The 13,684-nt window shown below is 43.8% G+C and overlaps 1 pseudogene; it reads right to left on the bottom strand.

Moving 5' to 3' along the window:
• Window positions 1-11,852: 11,852 nt before the first annotated feature.
• Window positions 11,853-13,372, bottom strand: LOC143485892 (uncharacterized; annotated as a pseudogene).
• Window positions 13,373-13,684: the final 312 nt, after the last annotated feature.

Genomic DNA, 13,684 nt, shown 5'->3' on the forward strand with positions numbered 1-13,684 from the left:
GCTGCTTGGTAGACTTTGCTCCGAGTCCTTTGCTAGTAGACGGCTTACAGAGAACTGTGACCTAGCGAGATCTATTACTTCTCACTAGCCTGGGCAGGGGTCTGCTCGGATTACTGTTAGTATATCAATATATAGTAATGCACCGCTTTTAATGACCAGTAACGTCAACGGCGTTGTAATGACAGGAAAAGTAATTAATTATTTTATCCCATTACTGACAAAATGACGTTGTTACCTAATGCTGTTATTTTTAACGACGTTATTCCCAACACTGGTAGTGAATGATTGAGACTGTACCTATTCTGAAGGTTTGTGTTCGGTCACTGAGGAAAAAACAGGAGCAGACACCGGAGATACTTTCAAATCCTCCTGATGAATTATCGCAAGACCTCTTCCTCAGTCAGTCTCGCAAGGTTTGCACATGTAAATATACCCCGCAGGAGTCGATTAATTAAGTTGAGAATAGTAATGTTGCTGCTGCCGTGTCTCAGTTAAACAGAGAAAGTCATACTTGCAGTCAATGAGGAGATCCTTAACAAGAAGTCCCTTGCTTGTTAATGAGCGGATGTTGACGATTGTACTATCAGATCCTACAGCCGACAGAGCTGGGTAGGCTAGGACACTGTGGTCAGCCACTCGACTCAACCCTCGATGAAAACAGCGAGAGTGACGAGCAGTAGACCCAATGATACGCAGTGGACCCGTTATATCCTCATGTAAAGACTGGCGAGACCCTCGATGGCTATATTTCCAACGGGAAATATAGATTAAATCCGCATTGGAGAGCAGGGCTGATGGTTGTGAGGGCAATGGATCAGGCTGATAAAAAAATAGATGAAGCAGTTCAGCAGCAGAGTACTGAATAATTTAATATGGTTAGTTAATTACTAAGCAGTGCAAGCAGTACTTTTCACACAGACTGTGCTATAGTGTCTGCATGGACATGATTAATATTAATCACACATGAATATAATCTACTTCCTGGCGCCGCTCGAGTGGCTGCCTGTTACAGCAGCTCCCGCTCATTGTGAGCGTTTTTCTCTTACTTTTTCGCTCTTTTTCATAACAGTTTAAGTTTACGCACTTCTTTACTCTGTCCGCATACCATGGCAATAAACTAGTGAAGTTTGCACTTTTCTTTCTTTGTTATTTCTCGCGTATTATATACGCGACCGGGGATCCAGTGCACAGCATGCAGGACCCCATTGTTTACACTTGGGAGCTTCTGGCGCTACGTGACTCAGCGGGCGCCCCAGGGGAAAGAGCTGAGATCCCCTGCAAGCTGAGGAGGAGATGCCGGGGGAATCGCGCGGGGGCTCTGCGCCGGGCAAGAAGGAGACGATACAAACCAGTTCTCCCTTCCGTTATCATGGGCAATGTACGATCTCTCTCTAACAAGATGGACGAGTTAACGGCACTGACCCGGCACGAGAGGGAATTCCGCGAGTGTAGCGTCATGGTGTTTACGGAGACGTGGCTAACGGCGCTAACTCCGGACTCTCTCGTCTCCCTGGAAGGCTTTCACCTCACCCGGGCAGATAGGACAGAGGAGAGTGGTAAGAAGAAAGGAGGAGGACTGGCAGTGTTCGTGAACAGTAGATGGTGTAACGCTGGGCACATCACTGTTAAGGAGCAGAGTTGTTGTAAGGACATTGAAATGTTAGCCGTTAGCATGAGACCCTACTATCTACCGCGGGAGTTCTCACACGCTATCGCGATAGCTGCGTATGTTCACCCGTCTGCTAACGCCGACACTGCCTGTGACGTCTTGCACTCAGCTGTGAGCAGGATTCAGACCCAGCACCCCCAAGCCCTCCTTATGATTTCTGGAGATTTTAACAACTGTTCTCCATCATCGACCCTGTCTACGTTCACCCAGTATGTTACCTGCAAAACCAGAGACAATAAGATACTGGATCTGTTTTATGCCAACACAAAGAGAGCATATAACTCATCACCCCTCCCTCCCCTAGGAAGATCTGATCACAACCTGGTTCATCTACTCTCTGTGTACAAACCTCTTGTACACAGAGAACCAGCCGTGACCCGCACAGTGAAAAAATGGACTGTGGAGTCTGAAGAGGCTTTGAAAGACTGTTTCAGCACAACACTGTGGGAGGAACTATGTGATCCACATGGGGAGGATATCAATGGTCTCACACACTGCATAACAGACTATGTGAACTTATGTGTGGAGAACACCGTACCCACCAAGACTGTTCGGTGTTTCTCCAACAACAAACCCTGGATTAACCCTGATATAAAGGCTCTCCTGAAGGAGAAAAGGGGAGCTTTTAGATCAGGTGACAAAGAGGAGATGAGGGGTGTGCAGAGGGAACTGAAGAGAAAGATCCGAGAGGGGAAAGCCAGCTACAGGAGTAAGATGGAGGTCCAGCTGCAGCAGAATAATGTCAGAGGAGTCTGGAATAGCCTTAAAACTATTTCCAGCCACAAGAAACCTGACTCCCAGGCTGGAGGGGACCAGAAGTGGGTGAATGAACTCAACCTGTTCTTTAATAGGTTTGATCACTCACCTGCCCCCTACACTTCACAGCTCCACTGCTGGGATCTCCCTGTCTGGAACCATCACCATACTGCCCTACACCCTCTTTTACACCCAACCCCCTGCCTTTCAACTCACAGCCTCCACCAAACGACTCTCCTGCTGACACGCACTCCAGCAGCCAGCCCCCCCACTCAACCCCCCCACCAAACAGCTCTCCTGCTGACACACACTCCAGCAGCCAGCCCCCCCACTCAACCCCCCCACCTAATGGCTCTCCTGCTGACACTCACTCCAGCAGTCAGCCCCCCCACTTCAGTCTGGCATTTACCACGTCCCAGGTGAGAGGTGAGCTCAGGAGGATCAAGATCAGGAAGGCTACAAGCCCGGATGGAATCAGCTCAAGGCTTCTGAAGTCCTGTGCCGACGAGTTGTGTGGTGTGGCCGGTCACATCTTTAATCTCAGTCTGAGATTAGGGAGAGTTCCACAGCTGTGGAAAACATCTTGTGCCAAAGTGCCAAAGACCCCACACCCGAAAGACTTTAATAGCTATAGGCCTGTGGCACTGACCTCACACCTGATGAAGACCCTGGAGAGACTGCTTCTTGTCCACCTCCGCCCCCTGGTGAGTCCAGATATAGACCCACTTCAGTTTGCCTACCAACCTGGCATTGGAGTGGAGGATGCCATCATCCACCTTCTACACAGGTCTCTCTCTCACCTGGAGAATGCTGGGAGCACTGTGAGAATCATGTTTTTTGATTTCTCTAGTGCCTTCAATACAATCCAGCCCATACTACTGAGGAGCCAGCTGGAGTGCGCTGGTTTGGACCCTCACCTCGCCACCTGGATCTTGGACTACCTCACAAACCGACCTCAGTATGTGAGGACACAAGACTGCCAGTCTGACGTGGTTGTCTGCAGTACGGGGGCTCCACAGGGAACAGTCCTTGCTCCCTTTCTCTTCACCCTCTACACTGCTGACTTTAAGTACAGCTCTGCCAGCTGCGACCTGCAGAAGTTCTCAGACGACTCTGCTATTGCCGGCCTCATCAGTGAGGGAGACGACAGGGAGTACAGAGGACTGACGCAGGACTTTGTGGATTGGTGCCAGAGGAACTGCCTGCAGATTAACACCAGTAAAACTAAAGAACTGGTAGTGGACTTCCGCAGGGCCAAACACTCTTCCCCTGTACCAGTGAACATCCAGGGAATGGACATTGAGATGGTGAGGTCCTACAAGTACCTGGGTGTTCATCTCAACAACAAGCTGGACTGGTCTGACAACACAGCTGCACTTTACCAGAAGGGTCAGAGCAGACTGTATCTCCTGAGGAGACTCAGGTCCTTTGGAGTGGAACGCGCGCTCCTGAGGACCTTCTTCGATGCTGTGGTGGCATCAGCCATCTTTTATGGAGTGGTCTGCTGGGGCAGCAGCATCTCCACGGCTGACAGGAAGAGACTGAACAAAATCATTAAGAAGTCCAGCTCTGTCCTGGGGGGCCATCTTGACCACTCCCTGTCAGCACTGAGCAGCTCCCTCAGTGCTCGGCTGCTGCACCTGCGCTGTGTGAAGGAGAGATATCGCAGGTCCTTCTTTCCACACACGGTCAGACTGTACAACAGCCACTGCTCTCCATAGCTCATACTGTACAACAAACTGCTCACTGTACTTTACTGCTCTTACTGTTCTACCTTGTGCAATATTTAAATCTACCATGTGCAATATTTAAATCTACCATGTGCAATAACCATAACTGTTTAGAACTACATACATTGCATATATATTTATACTCTTTATACTCATATATATTTTATACTCTGTATTTCCTGACACTATTCTCTGCTGCTGTAACAATGCAAATTTCCCCGCTAAGGGATTAATAAAGGATTATCTTATCAATATTAATCAATATTTCTTTCACATTCTCCCCCTTTGATTCTAATAATCATTCATAGTGTTGTCACGATACTAAGAATTACAACTTCGATACGATACTTTAAAAAGTATTGAAATTCGATACGATTTTCGATACCAAAGTCAGATACTGTGCTCATTTCCGTTTTAAAGGCTTTTTATTTATTTTTTATAAACAAACAAATGAATATTGTATTTTGTTTCACAAATGTTAAATAAATAAAAGGTGTAGTCCCTACCACATTAAAACAGAAAAATAAGTAATTGCACATTAATATAAATTAACATAAATAATAGTAGTGCACTCTGGAATTCACATTTAGAAGTTAAAAAAGGCTAGTGCAAAAAGTGTATTTTAAGTATACTTTAAACAACTTTAACTCTTTAAGTAACTAAAACTTCAGTATTAGAGTTCAGTATTCATAGATGATTGATCCATTGTAGTACGATCACTCTTTTTTTCTCCCTGTATGCTGTCGCACTTATGGCTCTTAAACCAAGAATATGACATTTGCTAGGATACCATAATCGGACACATAATTTTGTATGCTATAATACTAGAAATGGGAATAATCACCAACCTCTTGAAATGTTTTGTACAAATATGCGTGCCTTCAGGTGTTTGGCCAGATTCGTTGTGTTAAGCTAGGTTTAAACTTTCGCGAGTGACCGTAGCGTGCCAGTCCGCACACCTTGTCCGTGTGCTTGAAAATGCTTGAAACAAATAGCTGTCTGACTGAACCGTTCTCTTGTATTACGTTAACAAATACGAGCCTCTTGTAATTCCAGGACGAAACATGAGAGAATGTGAAGACGTTAAAATTGGGCGTTTTGAAAATAAACAACCATTAAATAATGTGATAAAAAAGCGAATAATTTCGAGTATATGTATAAATATTTAACTAAAGTTTAACGTGCTGGGAAATATTGAAATGGACCTTGAAAGTGACGTACAAGTGCTTTAATTCCATCTTGTTGGTGTATGAACCCTACAAACATGACTGTTCATTGCGCTGCGGCGCGTGCTAAGTTACAAAATTCTAGAGGTGCACGACTTCGCGAATTGACAGCGCGCGAGGCTACCGCGATTACATCATTTTCACCGCACGGACCCTCGCGCTGCTCGCGGCGCGTCAAGTATAAACCAGGCTTTAGCGCCCTTCGTTGAAATGTTCCGAAAGCACCGCCTGCAAACTGGCTTGTTCTTGTCCTTCGGTTTTCCATCTGTATCTGCTTCGAATCCAAAGTATTTCCACACAGCACCTCTGCTGCTTTCCTTGTTTAATTAAGACGAGCTGCGAACACACTGCGTTTGTTTTAGCTGCCATTTCAGCATTACCAACTGTTCTGTGCATTACGGCACCTTGGGTGGGTCAAACGAAAGTGCATTTTATGTAAAAAGAATCGATTGGCTCCTTTGGTTGGTACAGCTTTAAAGCACCGTTTGCAGACCGGTTTTGATGTGTCCACGGGGTTGCCATGACTGTCTGAAATGTATGCAAATAATTCCATATTTCGCTTCGTGCGTGTAGTTTTTCAACAAGCTGAGGACGGTCCGCAATATTGCTTGTATTATCAGCCATCGTACACGGTTTCTTCTTATTCTGCAGAGAGGAGGCAAGCGCTGCACTGCTGTATGCGCTCACTGCCCCCGTGTGGCACTCTTTGGAAATACTGCTCTTAAAAAAAAAAAAACGCACTTAGTCCTATAGCACCGATACTAAGCAAACTGGGTATAGTACCGTTTTTAATGACGAAGTATCGCGATACTACTCTAATATCGGTATACCGTGCAACACTAATCATTCAACAAAATATTCATGCAACATTAGTTATTTCAGAAAGCTTTAGCAATCATCTGGTTCTGCAACCCAGTCGGGTTGCGGATCAAGGTCAGGTGGGTTTTCATCAAGTTCAAAGAAGTCTCTTAACTTGTAGAAGTCATCAGTGGGATTAGTGTCATCATCTGAAAGATTTTCTGGATTCTCCACTGCTTGGATGAGTTGGTACCTAGTGTCCATGTGCATTCTAACCATGTCCATCATGCATCGACACAATAATGGTGCACAGCAAACAATAAGGGTTAATAACAACAAGGATGGAAATCATAACCAGTATGCTCTTCCATGTAGAAAAGAATGATCTCTGTTCCCAGTACCACGGCCGAACCCCAGCTTCCTCCGCACGGAGCTGTAGGTACCATGCTAAACCAACAGGTGGCAGTACCACTGGCAACACATTGAACAAGCTTGCTTGAAAAAAGGGTGTGTCTAAAGTACGTAGTTTCCAGGTACTTAAATACCCTGATCAGCCATCAATCTCTCTCTCTCTGGTTTGACTGACACCGAGGTTAGACCTATTAAAGAGAGGCTCCGCCATTTCTCTATCTCTGATTTTCTTTATTGAGAGCACGCAAACTTTGCTACGACTAACAGCAAACAGCTGAACGTCTTATTACTTAATTAACGAGCCCAATATACACCAACAAACCTATCAACGTTACTGCGACAACAGATTCATTGATTTACTTCAATCAAGCTTGCTAACGCGGCCACACGGACTGAAACAAAGGCAATCAATTCTCTGTTAAACCGTGAACGAGAAGTTGTTCGGGGTGGGCAGGTATATGATCACTAAATGACTCGTGCGCTAGGCGAAAAAAAATTTTCATTAATTTTCATACGGAAAACTGTATTCTGAGCTTGTGATTGGGTGGGCCCAGCTGCCAATCAGGGTGGACCTGGCCCACTCAGGCCCACCCGTAGATCCGCCCCTGCAGAGCGGGATATTAAATATAAATGCTTTAAATAAATATAAAGTTAGTCTTCAGTGAGACACGAAAATAAATAATTGCATTTAACTCACACAGTCTCAGTCATTCTTTTTTTTTTTTTTATTTTTATTAAATCACACTTCACAGAGGTAAGTATACAACGAACAGTATACAAAAACATAACATACAAATGAGCCAGACGAGCCAGGGGTTATCTACATTAAACAAACAGGTTATAAGTGGAACATACATTCAAAGTTCTGATAGCCTTCTTGTTTGTTGAATCAGCAAGCAATTTGAAATAATATTCCATTTCCTTTCTGAATACTAAAAAACAAGGGGTTTTCTTACCAAACTTACTTTTATGAATAAAAAATTTAGCTTGAAGCAAAATCAGGTTTAGTAAAAAATAGCATTTCCCCTCTTTCTTGGCATACTTATGAAAGCCAAAGACAAAATTTTCCCAGTATAAAACAAAATCTTTGAGGAGATGATCAATGAAGAATCTGCTGAGGTCTCCCCAAAATTGTTTGCTCTGCGAACAATGCCAGAATAAATGAACCACTGTTTCTGGATGGGAGTTACAAAAAGAGCAATTTGTGTTGATGTTTTTCTTGAATTTTTGCATATAATGGTTGGCAGGGTAGCATTTATGTAAAATCTTATATGATACCTCCTTCACTTTGTTTGTAATTAAAAATTTATGTGGGAGCATCCAAACTTTTTCCCAATCAATGTTGTTGCTGAGGCGACTCCAATATGCAGTTATGTAAGGGATGGTAACAATATCTTTTTGGAATAAAGCACGGTCTCAGTCATTCTTCACCTCATTCACCACATAGCCTGTCACTCGACTTGTCCACAGTGTGTGCATCTCTTTGAAAGCTTAACATTAGCTAACTTGCTCATTATCAAATCAAAGTTCAAATCAAAGTTTATTTGTATAGCGCTTTTAACAACTCAAGTTGTCGCAAAGCAGCTTTACAGGGTTTACAAGGTTAACAATACTATGGGTCCAGAACCCTAATGAGCAAGCCAAAGGCGACAGTGGCGAGGAAAAACTCCCTATGATGGTGGGGAATAGGAAGAAACCTCGGGAGAACCAAGACTCAAAAGGGAACCCATCCTCCATTGGGCGGCCCGTTAACACACAAATAATTCACACAATCAGACTAGGTAAAAGGTAGAATTGAAAGTTCTGGGTTTTGATATTGTCACTGTAAATGTCTGTTGATGAATGCCAGGCTTTCATTCCGTGTCGGAGCAGTGATGCTGGTATTGTAGGCTCCGACTGCAGTGTTACTCCCCAGGTGAACCCCGGTATCATCACATCCACCAGCAGCCAGACCATCCCCCAGGTGCCTGCAGGTGCCTGTATCCAATCGTCTTGGGTAGAGCCATGCAAGAAGATAGATAATACAGACTGAGTGGACATGAATTTAAACCACCGTTGATTTAAATGTACGTAGCTCACGTGCCAGTGATCAGCATGTGGCTCCGGCAGACTAATCTATAGCAGCATAACTAAAGGGAGGGGTTCAGAGGTGACCACAGGCATGAGGGCTGTCTTAGAAATTCTGAAACCCTTCAATGGTGAGTACAAAATAAGTCAGAAGCAGTTGGGTTAGATAATAAGTACAATGATTTATTAAAACATACCGTGGATTAAAATAATTGAGATCTCAGTTACAAACACCCAAGTGTCTGTCACAGAGAGAGCTAATTCCCCATTCCGAACTCTCATCCTTTATACCCTTGATCATCAATACACACGGTGTCCACGAGGTGAACACGCGGTTATTAACTAAATATGATTGGACAAAGTAAGGAGTGATTAACTCTGATTTGACAGATGCATATGATGCGTGCCCCCTCCCTGCTCAGCATCCTCGTGATGGCATGGCAGACTGAGTGTCGCCGTAGTCCTTTCCAAGCTGAGATTATGCGTCTCCAGCGAGGTCAGTTTAGGAACACCAGAGGAACATCAGATTAAATGTCCCAGACAGGCACACATAAACACATCTCTGAGGCCTACTAAAGTCACCAGAATGACTTTAGTGCTTTGATTAACACACATATGCAAAAACCTTATTTCTACTGTGTTTAACGTATACTAAGAAAGCCTGATCTAAATGGAAATCACCAAATTTCCACCACAGGGCTCACTGAGACATTGCTTTCCAGTCAAGTCATAGTCACAAATAGAGTGATGCTAAGACACAGCTGGATGACAGCATCAACATCTCAGATCACCAGAAATCTCAACGTCTGGGGGCCCCCAAGCCCCTACACCTTACAAGGGGAATTTTAGCTGAAGGCTTGACTAAACAGGTGAGTCTTAAGTCTAGATTTAAAGATTGGAACTGTGTCAGAGTCTCGGATTGGAGCTGGAAGACTATTCCATAATTGAGGGGCTTTAAAAGAGAAAGCTCTGCCTCCGGCTGTAGTTTTACTCATTTTTGGAACTACGAGAAATCCAGCATTTTGGGACCACAAAGGGCGAGATGGGTTGTAGTAATCAATGAGTTCACTCAGATATTGTGGGGCAAGACCATTTAACGCCTTATAGGTTAACAGGAGAACTTTAAATTCAATGCGATATTTAATCGGCAGCCAGTGTAGTGCGGCGAGAGTGGGACTAATATGATCGAATTTCCTAGCCTTGGTTAGGACTCTAGCTGCGGCATTTTGTACAAGTTGTAGCTTGTACAATTAGAAGACTGTTTAGAGCATCCAATTAGAAGACTATTACAGTAGTCCAATCTCGACGAGACAAAAGCATGAACTAGCTTCTCTGCATCAGCTAATGAAAGTAAGTGTCTCAGCTTGGCAATATTACGTAAATGGAAAAAGGCAGCCTTAGTGACATTGCATACATGTGTGTCAAATGAAAGATCAGAATCAATAGTGACACCTAAACTTTTTGCAGTAGATTTTGGTGTTACTGTAAAACCATCTAGGGTAAGGGGAATATCAGCCCAATTGCTTCTAACAGCTTTAGGCCCAAGAATCAGTACCTCAGTCTTGTCAGAATTTAGTTTAAGAAAATTAGACGCCATCCAGTTTTTAATATCCTGGACGCAGTTCTCAATCTTGAGAGTTGTGGTGGTATCATCTGGATTAGAAGATATATACAACTGAGTATCATCTGCGTAGCAATGGAAGCTAATACCATGCCTACGAATGATAGTGCCCAGTGGTAGCATATATAATGAGAATAATATGGGGCCCAGTACAGATCCTTGTGTGACACCATACTTTACTTTAGAATGCTCAGAGCATTCGTTATTTACTAGCACAAATTGGTAACGATCTGACAGGTAGGACCTGAACCAGGAGAGTGCTTGACCTCTTATGCCAATGAGTGTCTCCAGTCTATTAAGTAGAATATTATGATCAATGGTGTCAAAAGCAGCACTGAGGTCTAGCAGTATGAGAAACGAAATGTGTCCTTTATCAGAGGATATTAAGAGATCATTCAGTACTTTAGTTAGTGCTGTTTCAGTGCTGTGATGAGTTCTAAATCCAGACTGAAATAACTCTAAGACATGTTCTGTCTGTAAGAAGGAAGAGAGTTGTGAAGAAACTACTTTCTCTAAAATTTTGGATATGAATGACAGATTAGAAATTGGCCTATAGTTGGACAGTTCTTGGGGGTTAAGTCCAGGTTTTTTAATTAGCGGCTTGATGACTGCAAGTTTAAATGAACTGGGAACGTAGCCCAGGCTCAGAGAATAATTTATTATAGTAAGCAACGGTTCTACATTGCTGTGCAGTAATTCTTTAAGTAGTTGGGTTGGTACAGCATCTAGTATGCATGTGGAGGGTTTAGCAGATTTCACCAGTGAAATAAGCTCCTCACGACCAATTAGGGAGAAGGACTCTTCTCATCAGAGCTGACCAGACAGCTGTCAAGGTGCATTGGCATGTTGACAGGCTCTGAGATAGCACTACTAATGTTTTCCCTAATTTTATCAATCTTATCATTAAGGAATTTCATAAAATTGTTACTGCTACACTCTAGTGGAATAAGAGAATTGTTTTGTTCATGACTCCTCGTAAGGCTGGAAACAGTTTTAAAAAGGAGTCCTGAATTGTTTTTATGTTTTTCTATTAAGGCCGATAAGTATAAGGACTTTGCCATATGGAGGGCATGCTTATATTCAATAAGGCTGCTTTTCCATGATAGTCTATACACTTCTAACTTCATATTTCGCCATTTACGTTCCAGGATCCGCGCGGCTCGTTTGAGGCTACGCGTGTGCTCATTGTACCATGGCGCTATTCTTCTCTCCGTGGCTCTCTTATATCGTAGTGGTGCAACTTTGTCTAAAGCTGTACGAAGGGAAGTCTCGACGTGCTCGGTGAAACGCTCTAGTCCTTCCGGAGCTACAAGTGGATCAGTGTTTGTCAGACCCGGTAAAATATCAGTGAGCGCGGCTATGGTGCTGGGTGTTATAGCTCGTTTAATTTGATAGCGGGGTGGCCGATGAACACAGTCAGTTAAACACAACTCGTACGTTATGAGGCTGTGGTCAGAAACAGCCTCACTCTGAGGAAGAATTGCTAAACTGGATATGTCAATACCAAATGACAAACCAAGTCTAAAGTATGACTACAGTTATGCATAGGACCCACCACATTCTGAGTGATACCCATTGAATCAAGAATGTCTTGAAAATGAATGCTAAAAGAGTCACACCGATTTTCAAAATGGATATTAAAATCACCCACTATAATCACCTTATCGGCTGATAGCACTACATGAGACAGGAAGTCTGAAAACTCCTGCAAGAACTCAGAGTATGAACCAGGGGGGCGGTAAATAGTAATTAACATAAACGACTGTGACACTTTGTTGCTTGTTAAATTTGAAACATTTGATACAGTGAGGATGAGGTGTTCAAAAGAATTAAACTTGAAGCCAAATTTTTGAGAAATGCCTATATCAGAGTCATATATTGTGGCGACCCCACCTCCTCGACCATTTGGACGGGGGTTATGGACATATCTATAGCCAGAGGGAGAAGCTTCATTTAGGGCCATATAGTCGTCTGGTCGGGTCCAGGTTTCCGTCAAGCAAAGCATGCATAGATCATGATCGGTAACCATTTCATTAACAAGCAATGCTTTAGATGACAGGGATCTAATATTTAGTAGTCCTAGTTTCAGATTTAAACTGCTCTCTGAGGGAGCATAGTTGAATTTAACATTGATTAAATTTTGTCTACTAACTTTACGAGAATTATTTTTTGGTACTCGAGGAACAGACACAGTTTCAATCTGGTGTGACCTAGGTGACGTCTCTTTGCAGCTCGCAGACAGTCGGTTTAGCCTATTTGTCTGCTGCCTGGCCTCGGCTCTGGTTTGTCAATCCCCATTAACTACACCTACACTACCACTATTAAGCCTAGCAGATATGCTATGAGAAATGAGAGCAGCACCCTCCCAAGAGGGGTGAATGCCGTCTCGCTTCAAAAGGCCAGGCCTGCCCTCAAAACGTGTCCAATTATCTATATAACCCACTTTGTTATCTGAGCACCATTTAGACATTCAGCGGTGTAATGCCCATAACCTGCTGTAGGTTTCAGCGCCACGCCGAACTGGAATGGGACCAGAGCATATTACGGCATCTGACATCGTCCCCGCTAACTCGCACACCTCTTTAACATTATCCTTGGTGATCTCAGACTGTCTCAATCCCACATCATTGGTGCCGACGTGTATAACTATCTTAGAATATTTACGTTTAGCCAGCACCTTAAGATTAGCCCTGATGTCAGGCGCTCTAGCCCCCGGGATACACTTGACTATGGCCGCTGGTGTCTCTAAACTAGTCGCTACGTTCACGTGTCTGAGCTGTGAATCTCCTATCACCAGAGCTCTTTTAACAGGTCGCTCAGTCGGTGTATTACTGAGTGGGGCAAACCTGTTTGACACAGGAACCTGAGAAGGACGGTGCTCAGCCCTACGGTTATGCCGCCGAGACGTCACCCATTCGCCCCGCTGCGAGGGCTCTAATGCCGGAGCTGAGGGCTCGCTAGCTACAGCTGTGCAACCCGGGCCTGCTACGCTAGCTGCACTAGCCGCTACGCTAGCTGCGCTAGCTGCTACAAACTCTCTAGGACTTTCTAAAGCCCGGATGCGCTCCTCTAAAAGCGAAATCTTCTCCGTCATACTAATAACTAACCTACACTTCACACAAATATAATTATTTTTATCACTACTGACGGAAGAAGAGTAGCTATACATGCCACACTCAACACAAGCAACAAGGGACTCAGACATGATGAAATACTTAGCTTCGGTTAAGATGTCGAAATGTCGAAGATGTTTCCAGTCGAAGAGAGTAGTCAACTGTCTTGATAGTGGAAGCACTAACTGTAATAGTTGTCTAGGGAGGCAAAAAGTAAAGATTAGTACGTAAACAGATTATCACACTTTAGAGAAACAATCAAAATTCGCTCCGCAACAGCGTCGGCAGGAAGC

This window comes from Brachyhypopomus gauderio, unplaced genomic scaffold (assembly GCF_052324685.1).
Source record: "Brachyhypopomus gauderio isolate BG-103 unplaced genomic scaffold, BGAUD_0.2 sc40, whole genome shotgun sequence".
Lineage (NCBI taxonomy): Eukaryota > Metazoa > Chordata > Actinopteri > Gymnotiformes > Hypopomidae > Brachyhypopomus > Brachyhypopomus gauderio.